General features: G+C 46.6%; 1 pseudogene; it reads left to right on the forward strand.

Annotated features, from left to right (window-relative positions):
* Nucleotides 1-7,647: 7,647 nt before the first annotated feature.
* LOC147959510 (uncharacterized) lies at nt 7,648-9,137 on the forward strand (annotated as a pseudogene).
* The last annotated feature ends 12,372 nt before the right edge of the window (nt 9,138-21,509 follow it).

The raw sequence follows: 21,509 nt of genomic DNA on the forward strand, positions 1-21,509 counted from the left end.
ATCTATAATTTTTGATTGCTCCATGCTATATTATCTATTGTTTTGGACATTATTGGCTTTATTTTCCACTTTTATATTATTTTTGGGACTAACCTATTAACCGGAGGCCCAGCTCAGAATTGCTGTTTTTGCCTATTTTAGGGTTTCGAAGAAAAGGAATATCAAACGGAGTCCAAACGGAATGAAACCTTCGGGAACGTGATTTTCTCGCCGAACATGATCCAGCAGACTTGGACACTACGTCAAGAAACAAAGGAGGAGGCCACGAGGTAGGGGGCGCGCCTACCCCCCCGCCCAGGCGCGCCCTCCACCCTCGTGGGCCCCCTGTTGCTCCACCGACGTACTCCTTCCTCCTAAATATACCTACGTACCCCCAAACGATCAGATACTGAGCCAAAACCATAATTCCACCACCGTAACTTCCTGTATCCATGAGATCCCATCTTGGGGCCTGTTCTAGAGCTCCATCGGAGGGGGCATCCATCACGGAGGGCTTCTACATCAACACCATAGCCTCTCCGATGAAGTGTGAGTAGTTTACCTCAGACCTTCGGGTCCATAGTTATTAGCTAAATGGCTTCTTCTCTCTTTTTGGATCTCTATACAATGTTCTCCCCCTCTCTTGTGGAGATCTATTCGATGTAATCTTCTTTTTGCGGTGTGTTTGTTGAGACCGATGAATTGTGGTTTATGATCAAGTTTATCTATGAACAATATTTGAATCTTCTCTGAATTCTTTTATGTATGATTGGTTATCTTTGCAAGTCTCTTCGAATTATCAGTTTGGTTTGGCCTACTAGATTGATCTTTCTTGCAATGGGAGAAGTGCTTAGCTTTGGGTTTAATCTTGCGGTGTCCTTTCCCAGTGACAGTAGGGGCAGCAAGGCACATATTGTATTGTTGCCATTGAGGATAACAAGATGGGTTTTTTATCATATTGCATGAATTTATCCCTCTACATCATGTCATCTTGCTTAAGGCGTTACTTTGTTTTCATGAACTTAATACTCTAGATGCATGCTGGATAGCGGTCGATGAGTGGAGTAATAGTAGTAGATGCAGGTAGGAGTCGGTCTACTTGTCTCGGACGTGATGCCTATATACATGATCATACCTAGATATTCTCATAACTATGCTCAATTCTGTCAATTGCTCAACAGTAATTAGTTCACCCACCGTAGAATACTTATGCTCTTGAGAGAAGCCACTTGTGAAACCTATGGCCCCCGGGTCTATCTTCATCATATTAATCTTCCAATACTTAGTTATTTCCTTTGCTTTTTACTTTGCCTTTACTTTACTTTGCATCTTTATCACAAAAATACCAAAAATATTATCTTATCATATCTATCAGATCTCACTCTCGTAAGTGACCGTGAAGGGATTGACAACCCCTTATCGCGTTGGTTGCGAGGAGTTATTTGTTTTGTGCAGGTACTAGGGACGCGCGTGCAACCTCCTACTGGATTGATACTTTGGTTCTCAAAAACTGAGGGAAATACTTACGCTACTTTGCTGCATCATCCTTTCCTCTTCGAGGAAATGCAATGTAGTGCTCAAGAGGTAGCAAGAAGAATTTCTAGCGCCGTTGCCGGGGAGGTTCGCGCAAGTCAAGATTTGACTTCCGACAACGAGCCATTTCTGGCGCCTACGCAAAAGTCAACATACCAAGTACCCATCACAATTCTTATCTCCCGCATTAATTATTTGCCATTTGCCTCTCGTTTTCCTCTCCCCCACTTCACCCTTGCCGTTTTATTCGCCCTCTCTCTCTATCCTCCCTCTCTTTCTCTATTTGCCTCTTTTTGCCCGCTTGCTTTTTGTTTGCTTGTGTGTTGGATTGCTTGCTTGTCATAATGGCTCTACCTAAATTTGGTGATCTTCACCTTAAAAGGTTAGGAGAGATCGAAAGCAATGTCAGAAGTTTTATGGTTTTGCAATTTGAGCATAATAATTTCTTCAGAAACGAGCTTAAGGAAGAGAAAAGTTTTATGAGTTTTATGAATAAAGAGCTCGATGATATGTCTACAGAATTTGATGGTTTAAGACCCCAAATTTCTCGTCTTGAGAAATTGACTGCTGAAATTTCGGATAAGGAGGCTACCTTAGTTAATAGGATGGCCGCTAAACCGATTTTTTATGAAAATAAAGATGAAGATCTAAAAGTTATTGATGTATCACCTATTAAATCTTTGTTTTGCAATATGAATCTTGATAATGATGGGACTGAATATGATCCACCTTTACCTAGAAGGCGTTCCAAAAATTCGGAGTTTTTAGATCTTGATGCTAAAATTGATGAAAGTGGGATCGAAGAAATTAAAACCCTAGATGTTGCTAAACCCAGTATTTTGGATTTTAAGGAATTTAATTATGAAAATTTCTCTTTGATTGATTGTATTTCCTTGTTGCAATCCGTGCTAAATTCTCCTCATGCTTATAGTAAAAAGAACGTTTACTGAACATATCGTTGATGCCTTGATGCAATCTTATGAAGAAAAACTTGAATTGGAAGTTTCTATCCCTAGAAAACTTTATGATGAGTGGGAACCAACTATTAAAATTAAGATTAAGGATCACGAGTTCTATGCTTTATGTGATTTGGGTGCTAGTGTTTCCACGATTCCAAAGACTTTGTGTGATTTGTTAGGTTTCCATGATTTTGATGATTGCTCTCTAAACTTGCACCTTGCAGATTCCACTATTAAGAAAACTATGGGAAGAATTAATGATGTTCTTATTGTTGCAAATAGGAATTATGTGCCCGTAGATTTTATTGTTCTTGACATAGATTGCAATCCTTCATGTCCTATTATTCTTGGTAGACCTTTCCTTAGAACGATTGGTGCAATTATTGATATGAAGGAAGGAAATATTAGATTCCAATTTCCGTTAAGGAAAGGCATGGAAAACTTTCCTAGAAAGAAAATTAAATTACCTTATGAATATATTATGAGAGCCACTTATGGATTGCCTACCAAAGATGGCAATACCTAGATCTATCCTTGCTTTTTATGCCTAGCTAGGGGCGTTAAACGATAGCGCTTGTTGGGAGGCAACCCAATTTTATTTTTATTCCTTGATTTTTGCTCCTGTTTAGTAATAAATAATTTACCTAGCCTCTGTTTTGGTTGTGTTTTTTTTGTTGAATTAGTGTTTGTGCCAAGTAGAACCGTTGGGAAGACTTGGGGAAAGTCTTGATATCTTGCTGTAAAAAACAGAAACTTTAGCGCTCACGAGAACTGCTGCCATTTTGATTTGGAAAGTGATATTTAGTTAATTATTTTTGCATATGATTAATAGATAAATTCCTCACGTCCAGAAATTTATTTTAGATTTTTTGGGGTTCCATATCTTGCGCTAGCTACATATTACTACAGACTGTTCTGTTTTTGACAGATTCTGTTTTTCGTGTGTTGTTTGCTTATTTTGATGAATCTATGGCTAGTAAAATAGTTTATAAACCATAGAGAAGTTGGAATAAAGTAGGTTTAACACCAATATAAATAAAGAATGAGTTCATTACAGTACCTTGAATTGGTCTTTTGTTTTCTTTCGCTAACGGAGCTCATGAGATTTTCTACTTTGAGTTTTGTGTTGTGAAGTTTTCAAGTTTTGGGTAAAGATTTGATGGATTATGGAACAAGGAGTTGCAAGAGCCTAAGCTTGAGGATGCCCATGGAACCCCCAATATAATCTAAGGACACCTAAAAGCCAAAGCTTGGGGATGCCCCGGAAGGCATTCCCTCTTTCGTCTACTTCTATCGGTAACTTTACTTGGAGCTATATTTTTATTCACCACATGATATGTGTTTTGCTTGGAGCGTCTTGTATGATTTGAGTCTTTGCTTTTTATTTTACCACAATCATCCTTTCTGTACACACCTTTTGAGAGAGCCATACATGATTTTGAATTTCTTAGAATACTCTATGTGCTTCGCTTATATCTTTTGAGTTATATAGTTTTGCTCTAGTACTTCACTTATATCTTTTAGAGCACGGTGGTGGATTTGTTTTATAGAAACTATTGATCTCTCATGCTTCACTTAGATTATTTTGAGAGTCTTAAATAGCATGGTAATTTGCTTAAATAATCCTAATATGCTAGGTATTCAAGATTAGTAAAAAAATTCTTATGAGTAGTTTGAATACTAAGAGAAGTTTGATGCCTGATGATTGTTTTGAGATATGGAGGTAATAATATAAAATTCGTGCTAGTTGAGTAGTTGTGAATTTGAGAAGTGCTTGTGTTGAAGTTTGCAAGTCCTGTAGCATGCACGTATGGTAAACGTTATGTAACAAATTTGAAACATGAGGTGTTATTTGATTGTCCTCCTTATGAGTGGCGGTCGGAGACGAGTGATGGTCTTTTCCTACCAATCTATCCCCCTAGGAGCATGCGCATAGTGCTTGGGTTTTTGATGGCTTGTATATTTTTGCAATAAGTATGTGAGTTCATTATGACTAATGTTGAGTCCCTAGATTATACGCACTCTCACGCTTCCATCATTGCTAGCCTCTTCGGTACCGTGCATTGCCCTTTCTCACATTGAGAGTTGGTGCAAACTTCGCCAGTGCATCCAAACCCCGTGATATGATACGCTCTTTCACACATAAACCTCCTTATATCTTCCTCAAAACAGCCACCATACCTACCTATTATGGCATTTCCATAGCCATTCCGAGATATATTGCCATGCAACTTTCCACCATTCCTTTTATCATGACACATTCATCATTGTCATATTGCTTAGCATGATCATGTAGTTGACATAGTATTTGTGGCAAAGCCACCGTTCATAATTTTCATACATGTCACTCTTGATTCATTGCATATCCCGGTACACCGCCGGAGGCATTCATATAGAGTCATCTTTTGTTCTAGTATCGAGTTGTGATCATTGAGTTGTAAATAAATAGAAGTGTGATGATCATCATTTTCTAGAGCATTGTCCCAAGTGAGGAATATAAAAAAATAAGAGAAAGGCCATTAAAAAAAGAGAAGGACCAAAAAAATGAGAGAAAAAGAGAGAAGGGACAATGCTACTATCCTTTGCCACACTTTTGCTTCAAAGTAGCACCATAATCTTCATGATAGAGAGTCTTTTGTTTTGTCACTTTCATATACTAGTGGGAATTTTCATTATAGAACTTGGCTTGTATATTCCAACAATGGGCCTCCTCAAGTGCCCTAGGTCTTCGTGAGCAAGCAAGTTGGATGCACACCCACTTAGTTTCTTTTGTTGAGCTTTCATACATTTATAGCTCTAGTGCATCCGTTGCATGGCAATCCCTACTCCTTGCATTAACATCAATCGATAGGCATCTCCATAGCCCATTGATTAGCCTCGTTGATGTGAGACTTTCTCCCTTTTTGTCTTCTCCATGTAACCCCCATCATCATATTCTATTCCACCCATAGTGCTACGTCCATGGCTCGCGCTCATATATTGCGTGAAAGTTTATAGGTTTGAGATTGCTAAAGTATGAAACAATTGCTTGGCTTGTCATCGGGTTTGTGCATGATGAGAGCATTCTTGTGTGACAAAAATGGAGCATGACTAAACTATATGATTTCGTAGGGATGAACTTTCTTTGGCCATGTTATTTTGAGAAGACATAATTGCTTAGTTAGTATGCTTGAAGTATTATTATTTTGATGTCAATATGAACTTTTATCTTGAATCTTTGGGATCTGAATATTCATGCCACAATTAAGAAGAATTACATTGAAATTATGCCAAGTAGCACTCCGCATCAAAAATTCTGTTTTTATCATTTACCTACTCGAGGACGAGCAGGAATTAAGCTTGGGGATGCTTGATACGTCTCCAACGTATCTATAATTTTTGATTGCTCCATGTTATATTATCTACTATTTTGGACATTATTGGGCTTTATTTTCCACTTTATATTATTTTTGGGACTAACCTATTAACCGGAGGCCCAGCCTAGAATTGCTGTTTTTTTGCCTATTTTAGGGTTTCAAAGAAAAGGAATATCAAACGGAGTCCAAACGGAATGAAACCTTCGGGAACGTGATTTTCTCGCCGAACATGATCCAGGAGACTTGGACCCTACGTCAAGAAACAAAGGAGGAGGCCACGAGGTAGGGGGGCGCACCTACCCCTCCCAGGCGCGCCCTCCACCCTCATAGGCCCCCTGTTGCCCCACCGACGTACTCCTTCCTCCTATATATACATACATACATACCCCCAAACGATCAGATACAGAGCCAAAACCCTAATTCCACCGCCGTAACTTCTTGTATCCACGAGATCCCATCTTGGGGCCTGTTCCGGAGCTCCGTCGGAGGGGGCATCCATCACGGAGGGCTTCTACATCAACACCATAGCCTCTCCGATGAAGTGTGAGTAGTTTACCTTAGACCTTCGGGTCCATAGTTATTAGCTAGATGGCTTCTTCTCTCTTTTTGGATCTCAATACAATGTCCTCCCCCTCTCTTGTGGAGATCTATTCGATGTAATCTTCTTTTTGCGGTGTGTTTGTTGAGACCGATGGATTGTGGGTTTATGATCAAGTTTATCTATGAACAATATTTGAATCTTCTCTGAATTCTTTTATGTATGATTGGTTATCTTTCCAAGTCTCTTCGAATTATCAGTTTGGTTTGGCCTACTAGATTGATCTTTCTTGCAATGGGAGAAGTGCTTAGCTTTGGGTTCAATCTTGCGGTGTCCTTTCCCGGTGACAGTAGGGGCAGCAAAGCACGTATTGTATTTTTGCCATCGAGGATAACAAGATGGTTTTTTTTATCATATTGCATGAATTTATCCCTCTACATCATGTCATCTTGCTTAAGGCGTTACTCTGTTTTCATGAACTTAATACTCTAGATGCATGCTGGATAGTGGTCGATGAGTGGAGTAATAGTAGTAGATGCATGCAGGAGTCAGTCTACTTGTCTCGGATGTGATGCCTATATACATGATCATACCTATATATTCTCATAACTATGCTCAATTCTGTCAATTGCTCAACAGTAATTCGTTCACCCACCATAGAATACTTATGCTCTTGAGAGAAGCCACTAGTGAAACCTATGGCCCCCAGGTCTATCTTCATCATATTAATCTTCCAATACTTAGTTATTTCCTTTGCTTTTTTACTTTGCCTTTACTTTACTTTGCATCTTTATCACAAAAATACCAAAAATATTATCTTATCATATCTATCAGATCTCACTCTCGTAAGTGACCGTGAAGGGATTGACAACCCCTTATCGCGTTGGTTGCGAGGAGTTATTTGTTTTGTGCAGGTACTAGGGACGCGCGTGCAACCTCCTACTGGATTGATACCTTGGTTCTCAAAAACTGAGGGAAATACTTACGCTACTTTGCTGCATCATCCTCTCCTCTTCGGGGAAATCAAACGCAATGCTCAAGAGGTAGCAGCCACCAACCGAGTCGTCAGCATGGTGATTGTTGTCGAGCGCCCAATAGCCGGCATGGTGCAGTCGGTCCAGAGGCCGGTCTATTACTTGAGTGAGGTGTTGTCCGCCCCCAAGTAGAACTACCCCCACTACTAGAAGATGTGCTATGGCGTGTACTTTGCCACCAAGAAGCTGCAGCAGTACTTCCAGGTGCACACCATCACGGTCGTCTGTACCACCACCTTGCTGAGATCATGGGCAACCAAGATGCCTCGGGCCGGGTGGCTAAGTGGGCCATCGTGCTGGCTCCCCACACCATCCTCTACCAGCCCCGCATCGCCATCAAGTACCAAGCGCTGGCTGACTTCCTCGTCGACTGGGCCGAGACCCGGTACCTGCCGCCAGTGCCGGATTCCACGCATTGGCGGATGCACTTCGATGGCTCGAAGATGCGCACCGATTTGGGAGCCGACATCGTCCTCACCTCTCCCAAAGGCGACAAGCCGAAGTACATGATGCAGATCCACTTTTCCGCCTCCAACAACGTGGCTGAGTACGAGGCGCTCGTCCACAGGCTCCGGTTGGCCAAGGAGATCGGCATCCGCTGCGTCTTGTGCTACGGTGACTCGGACCTTGTGGTCCAACAGTCTTCTGGCGGCTGGGGCGCCAAGGATGCCAACATGGCCAACTACCACTTCCCTGTCCAGCAGATCAGCGGACACTTCGACTGGTGCGAGTTCATCCACGTGCCACGGGCCGACAATGAAGCAGTCGACACCCTGTCGCGGATCGGCTCCACCCGGCAGGCCATACCAGCCGGCGTCTCCCTCGAGTGCTAGCGCAGGCCGTCTATCCAGCCTTCGCCAGAACCAGAATCCATCTTCATGCTGGCTGACTCTGGAGCAGTCGGATCCGGCTCGGGGACTTCAACAGTCGGCCCGGGGACTTCTGCAATGGCCCGGGGGCTGCAACACCTAAACCCGGCCCAAGGACTACTGCAGTCGGCTCGGGGACTTCCACGACGCAACAAGGAGCGGCCGGCTCCAACCCGCCACCTTCCAACCCGGCCACCCTAACGCCGGTTGCTGTCATGACAGTGGTGGAAGCCCCGTCTTGGGCGCAGCCCATCCTCAACTTTCTGGTGAGCCGTGAGCTCCCAGCCGACGAGGTCTTGGCCCGACAGGTGCAACGCCAGGCGGCTACATACACGATCATCAACAGAGAGCTCATCAGGAACAGTGCGATCGACGTCTTCCAGCGCTGCATCGAGCCGGAGAAGGGCATTGCAATCCTCAGGGACATTCATCAAGGCGAATGTGGCCACCATGCCGCCTCTAGATCCCTCGTTGCCAAAGCTTTCCGCCATGGTATCTTCTGGCCGACTGCTCTAGGCGACGACAAGGAGTTGGTCCAAAAATGCAAGGGGTGCCAGCGTTTCAGCACCAAGCAACACTTGCCGGCCTCGGCACTCAAGACCATTCGCATCACCTGGCCATTTGCCGTATGGGGATTGGACATGGTGGGCCCATTCAAGATGGCACGCGGTGGCATGACCCATCTGCTGGTTGGTGTGGACAAGTTCATGAAGTGGATCGAGGCGAGGCTGATTAAGAAGCTGAACGGCCCCACAACCGTTACATCCATCGCGGACATCACCGTTCGATATGGCATCCCACATAACATCATCATTGACAACGACATGAACTTCACCAAAGGTGCCTTGGCCCGTTTCTGCGCAACATAGGGCATCCAACTGGACCTCGTGTCGGTTGCTCACCCGCAGTCAAACGGCCAGGTGGAGCGGGCAAATGGCCTCATCCTTTCCGGCATCAAGCCTCGATTGGTCGAGCCACTGGAGCGCTCGGCCGGCTGCTGGATCGAGGAGTTGCTGGCCGTCCTTTGGAGCCTCTGAACCATGCCAAACAGATCAACCAGCTTCACACCTTTCTTCCTCGTGTACGGGGCCGAGGCCATCATCCCAACGGACATTGAGTTTGGCTCGCCTCGCGTCACCCTATACACGAAGGCGGAAGCAAAGGAGGCACGTGAAGACAGTGTCGACCTGCTTGAAGAGGCCCGGCTGCTAGCACTCAGCCGGTTCGCCATCTATCAGTAGAGCCCGTGCCGCTACCACAACACGAAGATCAAGTCGCGTGGTTTCCGTGAGGGCGACCTTCTGCTCCGACTAATCCAGCGAACAGCCGACCAGCACAAACTCCCGACCCCTTGGGAGGGGCCCTTCATCATCAGCAAGGCCCTGGGCAACGACTCCTACTACCTAATCGACGCACAGAAGCCTAGGGCACGCAAGAGGGACACAGCCGGCCAAGAGTCGGAGCGCCCATGGAACGCGGACCTCCTCCGCCTGTTTTATAGTTGATGCAATGTATGTACCACGCTATCTTTTGTACTAAGTAAAGACAGTAGGTACCTCGAGGTGCACTCGGGGCCTACCTTTTTATCTATATGATAAGCTTCACCTATGTATGAGTATTCATTCTTTCGCCCTGCCCGGGTCCGGTCAGCTGGCCCGGGGGCTCGCCGACTTGGCCCAAGTTGGTACCATCCGAAGTCGGCCCAGTAGTGTGCCGACACCAAAGTCATCTCTTCGCCCCAGCCACAGCTCGCAGCACGACTGTCCAGCTGGCAAGAGCCAAAGTCCGGAAACGTTGTCCACACGAAAAATGACTAAGGAAGAACGCCAATTCAGGCCAAGCCGGCCTCTTGCCTCCCCCGTCCGGCAGCTCAGCAGCCGGCCGGCCGGCTTCTCGCTTGACTAGCTACGTTTTAAGCGACTGAAGTAATTTTCCTACTCTAAATGGCCAAGTCCCTGACCCGGCCACAGTCCGCAGCACGGCTGCCTAGCTAGCAGGGCGGCAACCAAAGGAACATGGCAAATCGAGTTAGAACCCGGCACAGCACACAAGCATGTGGGGAAAATAAATTCATTTACATTGCAAAAGGCCCAAGGCCGGCATTCATCAGAGTTTAAAGTACACCCTAGTGGGTGGAACTGCGCATGACTGACTTTTTTCTTGAGCACAAGACAAAAAAATTTATACAGATAAAGGCCGCCTAGGCCGAAGGCACTACGGGCTGCTTGGGTGAGTCGGTGGCGGCGGTAGCGCCGGCTGGCGGGGCCTCCGGCTGGTTGGTCTCGGTCTGGTCGGCGACGGTGGCTGATGTGGTCTCCCGCTGCTCTCCGGCTGGGGCCGGATCGGGCCGATTCCGGCTGGTCACTCCGTCATCTGGTGTGATGTCGTCGCCTTCCTCGTCCTCCTCCGCGGCCTTGTCATTGGAGGCAATCTCCTTTGTCGGGTTCTCCACTTTGTTTGGGTTCAGCCCAAACCAGGATGGTGGCACCTCGGTGCTGCCTTCTGCCCGCTCCGGGATGTAGACACTACCGTCGGTGTACTCGGCGAGGGTCTACGCGCGGATGACGATCTCCTCGCATTCTGCCTCCAGCTTCGGTTCCTCCTCCTGGCGGAAGGTGGCCAGCTAAGCCATGCTCACGCCTGGGTACCATGCCTTCATGAACTCCAGCGCCACCTTGGTGTCGGCCTGTGCCGCGGTGCCCTTCCAAGCGTCAAGCCGCTCCCATGCCACCTCCATCCAGTCAGCAGTCTAACTTGGGGTCTGGGGGACCTGCACACTCGGCCAGAGCCCTTCCAAGACATGCGACCCGGCGTGTTGAAACCGGCGGAGCAGGTGGCTCCCCGGCGCAAGGCATAGCTGAACAGCCCGAAACTATTCGCCCATGTTCCGGGGCCGGTCTGGGGCAATCTGCTCGCCTACTTGCCTCCGATGCTTGCACCGTGCCTCAATCGCCTAGCCGATGACACCAGCGTGGTCCAGGAAGTACTCTGCATAAAAAGAAAGCAAAGGAATAAGAAGCCGGCTTCCAGCAATAGCCGACAACTAACCGATCAAGAGAAAAAGAAGCTTCACCTTCGAGCAGGCCCTCGATCACCTCGTAGCCCTCCGACAAGTACTTCTCCTTGTCGGCCCAGGCCAAGCGCTAGGACTCGAACTCAGCCCTAAGGTGCTCGTCCTCGTCCTTCAGCTGTCGGACTTGCTCCACTTGCCGGGTCGCCTGGTCAGCCAGCTCCTTCTTGAGCTGGTTGCGCTCCACGGCTGCCTGGCTGTGCTCCAGCTCCTTGGCCTGAAGCTGGCCATTGATCTTATGCACGTGGCCCCGAAGCTGGGCGGCGACCTCTACAAAGACAAAGAAGAATCATCAGCATCAACAAAGACAAAAAGTCGTCGGGAATATTTGGCCCGACTTCTCAGCAGTCGGCCCGAATCTCGAGCGCTACACCCAGTGGGTGCGCTTGCGCGCCCCCACTGAAAGCCAGCCTACGTACCTCGGCTCTTCTGCAACTCGGCGGTCCGGTTGGCGAGCGTCTGGTTCTGGGAGTTGCAGGCGGCCGCTCGTAGGTTGTGGTAGTCTTGCGTCAAGAATGACATCCCAATGATCATAAACATGCCTTAAAGTTCCAACCCGCCTGCTCAGCAGCCGACTTGGAACTCGGGGGCTACACCCAGTGGGTGCGCTGGCGCGCCCCACTGAAGATTGAAAAAAAGGTAAGATCAAGGGCATACCTGGGCGGACGTCTGCATCGCCACCATGTCGCTCCTCGCCTTCAGGAGAGTGGCGCTGTGGGCGAAGAACTTATCCAAGACATCCTGAATTGCAAGGTTCAGGGCGGCCGTGCCGGTCGCCTACGTCCAACCAGGCGGGGAGGAACTTGTGGCCCCAGTGTCGGCTCCCTGTGAGCTCTCACTATCCTCGGTTTCGAGGCCGCTTGCCCTGGCGTAGGCGCAAGGGGGTGCGCGTCGTTGCTACCTCTTGAGCATGCGTTAGTTTTCCCTTGAAGAGGAAAGGGTGATGCAGCAAAGTAGCGTAAGTATTTCCCTCAGTTTTTGAGAACCAAGGTATCAATCCAGTAGGAGACTACACGCAAGTCACCTAGTACATGCACAAACAAATAAGAACCTTGCAACCAATGCGATAAAGGGGTTGTCAATCCCTTCACGGCCACTTGCAAAAGTGAGATCTGATAAAGACAATAAGATAAATATTTTTTGGTATTTTTGTTGTATAGATTGGAAAATAAAGATTGCAAAATAAACGGTGACAAAAATAGCTAGTTGACGGGAAATTGATATGATGTAAAGTAGACACGAGGGCATAGGTTTCACTAGTGGCTTCTCTCAAGATAGCATATCTTACGATGGGTGAACAAATTACTACCGAGCAATTGATAGAAAAGCGCATAGTTATGAGAATATCTAGGCATGATCATAAACATAGGCATCACGTCCGTGTCAAGTAGACCGAAATGATTCTGCATCTACTACTATTACTCCACACATTGACCGCTATCGCATGCATCTAGAGTATTAAATTCATAAGAACAAAGTAACGCATTAGGCAGGATGACATGATGTAGAGGGATAAACTCAAGCAATATGATATAAACCCCATCTTTTTATCCTCAATGGCAACAATACACTACATGTCGGTTCCCTTTCTGTCACTGGGATCGAGCACCGCAAGATTGAACCCAATGCTAAGCACTTCTCCCATTGCAAGAAAGATCAATCTAGTAGGCCAAACCAAACTGATAATTCGAAGAGACTTGAAAAGATATCAAATCATGCATATAAGAATTCAGAGAAGAATCAAATATTGTTCGTAGATAAACTTGATCATAAACCCACAATTCATCGGATCTCGGCAAACACACCACAAAAAGGATTACATCGAATAGATCTCCAAGAACATCGAGGAGAACTTTGTATTGAAGATCAAAGAGAGAGAAGAGCCATCTAGCTAATAACTATAGACCCGAAGGTCTGTGGTAAACTACTCACACATCATCGGAGAGGCTATGGTGTTGATGTAGAAGCCCTCCGTGATCGAATCCCCCTCCGTCAGATTGCCGGAAAAGGTCCCCAGATGGGATCTCACGGGTACAAAAGGTTGCATCGGTGGAAAAGTGGTTTGTGGCTCCCCTGGATGTTTTTAGGGTATAAGTGTTGGAGAACGTTGCAGAAAACAAAATTTTTCCTACGGTTTCACCAAGATCCATCTATGAGTTCATCTAGCAACGAGTAATCGGATGCATCTACATACCTTTGTAGATCGCGAGCGGAAGCATTCAAAGAACGGGGATGAGGTAGTCGAACACGACGTGATCCAAATCACCGGAGATCCTAGTACCGAACGGACGGCACCTCCGTGTTCAACACACGTACGGTTAGCGTAACGTCTCCTTCTTCTTGATCCAGCAAGAGGGAAGAAGAAGTTGAGGAAGATGGCTCCAGCAGCAGCACGACGGCGTGGTGGTGATGGAGCTACAGTACTCCGTCAGGGCTTCGCCAAGCGCTATGGAGGAGGAGGAGGTGTTGGAGAGGGAGAAGGAGGCAACCAAAGGCGTGGATGAAAAGCCCTCCTTCCCCCACTATATATAGGAGGGCCAAGGGGGGGCGCCGGCCCTAGGAGATCCAATCTCCTAGGGGGGCGGCGGCCAAGGGAGGTTTCCCTCCCCCCCAAGGCACCTAGGAGGTGCCTTCCCCTCCTAGGACCCTTCCCCCTTGAAACCCTAGGCGCATGGGCCTCTTGGGGCTGGTGCCCTTGGCCCATGTAGGCCAAGGCGCAACCCCTACAGCCCATGTGGCCCCCCGGGGCAGGTGGCCCCACCCGGTGGACCCCCGGGACCCTTCCGGTGGTCCCGGTACAATACCGATGACCCCGAAACTTGTCCCGATGGCCGAAACAGGACTTCCCATATATAAATCTTTACCTCCGGACCATTCCGGAACTCCTCGTGACGTCCGGGGTCTCATCCGAGACTCCGAACAACATTCGGGTTACTGCATATACATATCCCTACAACCCTAGCGTCACCGAACCTTAAGTGTGTAGACCCTACGGGTTCGGGAGACATGTAGACATGACCGTGATCACTCTCCGGTCAATAACCAACAGCGGGATCTGGATACCCATGTTGGCTCCCACATGCTCCTCGATGATCTCATCGGATGAACCACGATGTCGAGGATTCAAGCAACCCCGTATACAATTCCCTTTGTCAATCGATATGTTACTTGCCCGAGATTCGATCGTCGGTATCCCAATACCTCGTTCAATCTCGTTACCGGCAAGTCACTTTACTCGTACCGTAATGCATGATCCCGTGACCAGACACTTGGTCACTTTGAGCTCATTATGATGATGCATTACCGAGTGGGCCCAGTGATACCTCTCCGTCATACGGAGTGACAAATCCCAGTCTTGATCCATGTCAACCCAACAGACACTTTCGGAGATACCTGTAGTATACCTTTATAGTCACCCAGTTACGTTGTGACGTTTGGTACACCCAAAGCACTCCTACGGTATCCGGGAGTTACACGATCTCATGGTCTAAGGAAAAGATACTTGACATTGGAAAACTCTAGCAAACGAACTATACGATCTTGTGCTATGTTTAGGATTGGGCCTTGTCCATCACATCATTCTCCTAATGATGTGATCTCGTTATCAATGACATCCAATGTCCATAGTCATGAAACCATGACTATCTATTGATCAACGAGCTAGTCAACTAGAGGCTTACTAGGGACATGTTGGTGTCTATTATTCACACATGTATTACGATTTCCGGATAATACAATTATAGCATGAATAAAGACAATTATCATGAACAAGGAAATATAATAATAATGCTTTTATTATTGCCTCTAGGGCATATTTCCAACAGTCTCCCACTTGCACTAGAGTCAATAATCTAGTTACATTGTGATGAATCGAACACCCATGGAATTCTGGTGTTGATCATGTTTTGCCCTAGGGAGAGGTTTAGTCAACGGATCCGCTACATTCAGGTCCGTATGTACTTTACAAATCTCTATGTCTCCATCTTGAACATTTTCACGAATGGAGTTGAAGCGACACTTGATGTGCCTTGTCTTCTTGTGAAACCTGGGCTCCTTGGCAAGAGCAATAGCTCCAGTGTTGTCACAGAAGAGCTTGATCGGCCCCGACGCATTGGGTATGACTCCTAGGTCGGTGATGAACTCCTTCACCCAAATTTCTTCATGTGCTGCCTCCGAGGCTGCCATGTACTCCGCTTCACATGTAGATCCCGCCACGACGCTCTGCTTGCAACTGTACCAGCTTACTGCCCCACCATTCAAAATATACACGTATCCGGTTTGTGACTTAGAGTCATCCAGATCTGTGTCGAAGCTAGCGTCGACGTAACCCTTTACGATGAGCTCTTCGTCACCTCCATAAACGAGAAACATTTCCTTAGTCCTTTTCAGGTACTCCAGGATATTCTTGACCGCTGTCCAGTGTTCCTTGCCGGGATTACTTTGGTACCTTCCTACCAAACTTACGGCAAGGTTTACATCAGGTCTGGTACACAGCATGGCATACATAATAGAACCTATGGCTGAGGCATAGGGGATGACGCTCATCTCTTCTATATCTTCTGCCGTGGTCGGACATTGAGCTGAGCTCAATTTCACACCTTGCAACACAGGCAAGAACCCCTTCTTAGACTGATCCATATTGAACTTCTTCAATATCTTATCAAGGTATGTGCTTTGTGAAAGACCTATGAGGCGTCTTGATCTATCTCTATAGATCTTGATGCCTAATATATAAGCAGCTTCTCCAAGGTCCTTCATTGAAAAACTCTTATTCAAGTAGGCCTTGATGCTGTCCAAGAGTTCTATATCATTTCCCATCAAAAGTATGTCATCTACATATAGTATGAGAAATGCTACAGAGCTCCCACTCACTTTCTTGTAAACGCAGGCTTCTCCATAAGTCTGCATAAACCCAAACGCTTTGATCATCTCATCAAAGCGGATGTTCCAACTCCGAGATGCTTGCACCAGCCCATAAATCGAGCGTTGGAGCTTGCACACCTTGTTAGCATTCTTAGGATCGACAAAACCTTCCGGCTGTATCATATACAATTCTTCCTTAAGGAAACCATTAAGGAATGCCGTTTTGACGTCCATTTGCCATATCTCATAATCGTAGAATGCAGCAATTGCTAACATGATTCGGACGGACTTCAGCTTCGCTACCGGTGAGAAAGTCTCATCGTAGTCAACCCCTTGAACTTGTCGATAACCCTTAGCAACAAGCCGAGCTTTATAGATGGTCACATTACCATCCGCGTCTGTCTTCTTCTTAAAGATCCATTTATTTTCTATGGCTCGCCGCTCAACGGGCAAGTCAGTCAAAGTCCATACTTTGTTTTCATACATGGATCCTATCTCGGATTTCATGGCTTCTAGCCATTTATCGGAATCCGGGCCCGCCATCGCTTCTTCATAGTTCGAAGGTTCACCGTTGTCTAACAACATGATTTCCAAGACAGGGTTGCCGTACCACTCTGGTGCGGAACGTGTCCTTGTGGACCTTCGAATTTCAGTAGGAGCTTGATCAGAAGTGTCTTGATCATCATCAATAACTTCCTCTCTAGTTGGTGCAGGCACCTCAGGAACATTTTCTTGAGTTGTGCCATTTTCCGGTTCAAGAGGTAACACTTCATCAAGTTCTACTTTCCTCCCACTTACTTCTTTCGAGAGAAACTCTTTCTCTAGAAAGGACCCATTCTTGGCAACAAAGATCTTGCCTTCGGATCTGAGGTAGAAGGTATACCCAATAGTTTCTTTAGGGTATCCTATGAAGACGCATTTTTCTGATTTGGGTTCGAGCTTTTCAGGTTGAAGTTTCTTGACATAAGCATCGCATCCCCAAACTTTTAGAAACGACAGCTTAGGTTTCTTCCCAAACCATAATTCAAACGGTGTCGTCTCAACGGATTTCGACGGTGCCCTATTTAAAGTGAATGCGGCAGTCTCTAAAGCATAGCCCCAAAAAGATAGCGGTAAATCGGCAAGAGACATCATAGATCGCACCATATCTAATAGAGTGCGATTACGACGTTCGGACACACCATTACGCTGAGGTGTTCCAGGCGGCGTGAGCTGTGAAACTATTCCACATTTTCTTAAGTGTGTGCCAAACTCGTGACTCAAGTATTCTCCTCCATGATCTGATCGTAGGAACTTGATTTTTCTGTCACGTTGATTCTCAACCTCACTCTGAAATTCCTTGAACTTTTCAAAGGTCTCAGACTTGTGTTTCATTAAGTAGACATACCCATATCTACTCAAGTCATCAGTGAGGGTGAGAACATAACGATAGCCACCGCGAGCCTCAACACTCATTGGACCGCACACATCAGTATGTATGATTTCCAATAAGTTGGTTGCTCGCTCCATTGTTCCTGAGAACGGAGTCTTGGTCATTTTACCCATGAGGCATGGTTCGCACGTGTCAAATGATTCGTAATCAAGAGACTCTAAAAGTCCATCAGCATGGAGCTTCTTCATGCGTTTGACACCTATGTGACCAAGGCGGCAGTGCCACAAGTATGTGGGACTATCATTATCAATCTTACATCTTTTGGTACTCATACTATGAATATGTGTAGCATTACGCTCGAGATTCATTAAGAATAAACCATTTACCATCGGAGCATGACCATAAAACATATCTCTCATATAAATAGAACAACCATTATTCTCGGATTTAAATGAGTAGCCATCTCGTATTAAACGAGATCCTGATACAATGTTCATGCTCAAACTTGGCACTAAATAACAATTATTGAGGTTCAAAACTAATCTCGTAGGTAAATGTAGAGGTAGCGTGCCGACGACGATCACATCGACCTTGGAACCATTCCCGACGCGCATCGTCACCTCGTCCTTCGCCAGTCTCCGCTTATTCCGCAGCTCCTGCTTTGAGTTACAAATATGAGCAACTACACCGGTATCAAATACCCAGGAGCTACTACGAGTACTGGTAAGGTACACATCAATTACATGTATATCACATATACCTTTCGTTTTGCCGGCCTTCTTGTCTGCTAAGTATTTGGGGCAGTTCCGCTTCCAGTGATCACTTTCCTTGCAATAAAAGCACTGAGTCTCGGGCTTGGGTCCATTCTTTGGCTTCTTCCCGGTAGCTTGCTTGCCGGGCGCGGCAACTCCCTTGCCGTCTTTCTTGAAGGCTTTCTTACCCTTGCCCTTCTTGAACTTAGTGGTTTTATTCACCATCAACACTTGATGTTCCTTTTTGACTTCTACCTCTTTCAGCATTGCAAATACTTCAGGAATGGTCTTTTCTATCCCCTGCATATTGAAGTTCATCACAAAGCTCTTGTAGCTCGGTGGAAGCGACTGAAGGATTCTGTCAATGGCCGCGTCATCCGGGAGATTAACTCCCAGCTGAGTCAAGCGGTTATGTAACCCAGACATTGTGAGTATGTGCTCACTGACAGAACTATTTTCCTCCATCTTACAGCTGAAGAATTTGTCGGAGACTTCATATCTCTCGACCCGGGCATGAGCTTGGAAAACCATTTTCAGCTCTTCGAACATCTCATATGCTCCGTGTCTCTCAAAATGCTTTTGGAGCCCCGGCTCTAAGCTGTAAAGCATGCCGCACTGAACAAGGGAGTAGTCATCAGCACGTGTCTGCCAAGCGTTCATAACGTCTTGGTTCTGTGGGACGGGTGGATCACCTAGCGGTGCTTGTAGGACATAATCTTTCTTGGTAGCTATGAGGATGATCCTCAGGTTCCGGACCCAGTCCGTGTAGTTGCTGCCATCGTCTTTCAGCTTGGTTTTCTCTAGGAACGCGTTGAAGTTGAGGACTACGTTGGCCATTTGATCTACAAGACATATTGTAAAGATTTTAGACTAAGTTCATGATAATTAAGTTCATCTAATCAAATTAATCAATGAGCTCCCACTTAGATAGACATCCCTCTTCTAGTCATCTAAGTATAACATGATCCGAGTCAACTAGGCCGTGTCCGATCATCACGTGAGACGGACTAGTCAACGTCGGTGAACATCTTCATGTTGATCGTATCTTCTATACGACTCATGCTCGACCTTTCGGTCTTCTGTGTTCCGAGGCCATGTCTATACACATGCTAGGCTCGTCAAGTCAACCTAAGTGTTTGCATGTGTAAATCTGTCTTACACCCGTTGTATGTGAACGTTTTGAATCAAACACCCGATCATCACGTGGTGCATTGAAACAACGAACTGTCGCAATGGTGCACAGTTAGGGGGAACACTTTATTGAAATTATTATGAGGGATCATCTTATTTACTACCGTCGTTCTAAGCAAACAAGATGCAAAACATGATAAACATCAAATGCAATCAAATAATAACAGTGACATGATATGGCCAATATCACATAGCTCCTTTGATCTCCATCTTGGGGCTCCATGATCATCTTGTCACCGGCTTGACACCATGATCTCCATCATCATGATCCCCATCATCGTGTCTCCATGAAGTTGCTCGCCAACTATTACTTCTACTACTATGGCTAACACGTTTAGCAATAAAGTAAATTAATTTACATGGCGTTTCTCAATGACACGCATGTCATACAAAAAATAAAGACAACTCCTATGGCTCCTGCCAGTTGTCATACTCATCGACATGCAAGTCGTGATTCCTATTACAATAGCATGAACATCTCATACATCACATATAGATCATTCATCATTCATCACAACTTTGGCCATATCATATCACAAAGCACTTGCTGCAAAAACAAGTTAGATGTCCTCTAATTGTTGTTGCATGTTTTACGTGGCTGAAGTAGGGTTCTAGCAAGAACGTTTTCTTACCTACGTGAAACCACAACGTGATTTGTCAACTTCTATTTACCCTTCATAAGGACCCTTTTCATCGAATCCGCTCCAACTAAAGTAGGAGAGACAGACACCCGCCAGCCACCTTATGCAACTAGTGCATGTTAGTCGGTGGAACCGGTCTCACATAAGCGTACGTGTAAGGTTGGTCCGGGCCGCTTCATCCCACAATACCGTTGAAACAAGATAAGACTAGTAGCGGCAAGAAAGTTGACAACATCTACGCCCACAACAAATTGTGTTCTACTCGCGCAAGAAGAACTACGCATAGACCTAGCTCATGATGCCACTGTTGGAGAACGTTGCAGAAAACAAAATTTTTCCTACGGTTTCACCAAGATCCATCTATGAGTTCATCTAGCAACGAGTAATCGGATGCATCTACATACCTTTGTAGATCGCGAGCGGAAGCGTTCAAAGAACGGGGATGAGGTAGTCGAACACGACGTGATCCAAATCACCGGAGATCCTAGTACCGAACGGACGGCACCTCCGTGTTCAACACACGTACGGTTAGTGTAACGTCTCCTTCTTCTTGATCCAGCAAGAGGGAAGAAGAAGTTGAGGAAGATGGCTCCAGCAGCAGCACGACGGCGTGGTGGTGATGGAGCTGCAGTACTCCGTCAGGGCTTCGCCAAGCGCTATGGAGGAGGAGGAGGTGTTGGGGAGGGAGAAGGAGGCAACCAAAGGCGTGGATGAAAAGCCCTCCTTCCCCCACTATATATAGGAGGGCCAAGGGGGGGGGGGCGCCGGCCCTAGGAGATCCAATCTCCTAGGGGGGGCGGCGGCCAAGGGAGGTTTCCCTCCCCCCCAAGGCACCTAGGAGGTGCCTTCCCCTCCTAGGACTCTTCCCCCTTGAAACCCTAGGCGCATGGGCCTCTTGGGGCTGGTGCCCTTGGCCCATGTAGGCCAAGGCGCAACCCCTACAGCCCATGTGGCCCCCCGGGGCAGGTGGCCCCACCCGGTGGACCCCCGGGACCCTTCCGGTGGTCCCGGTACAATACCGATGACCCCGAAACTTGTCCCAATGGCCGAAACAGGACTTCCCATATATAAATCTTTACCTCCGGACCATTCCGGAACTCCTCGTGATGTCCGGGATCTCATCCGGGACTCCAAACAACATTCGGGTTACTGCATATACATATCCCTACAACCCTAGCGTCACCGAACCTTAAGTGTGTAGACCCTACGGGTTCGGGAGACATGTAGACATGACCGTGATCGCTCTCCGGTCAATAACCAACAGCGGGATCTGGATACCCATGTTGGCTCCCACATGCTCCTCGATGATCTCATCGGATGAACCACGATGTCGAGGATTCAAGCAACCCCAT

The sequence above is a fragment of the Triticum urartu genome, chromosome 7A, assembly GCF_056163025.1.
Source record: "Triticum urartu cultivar PI428250 chromosome 7A, HENAU_Tu73, whole genome shotgun sequence".
Taxonomy (NCBI): Eukaryota; Viridiplantae; Streptophyta; class Magnoliopsida; order Poales; family Poaceae; genus Triticum; species Triticum urartu.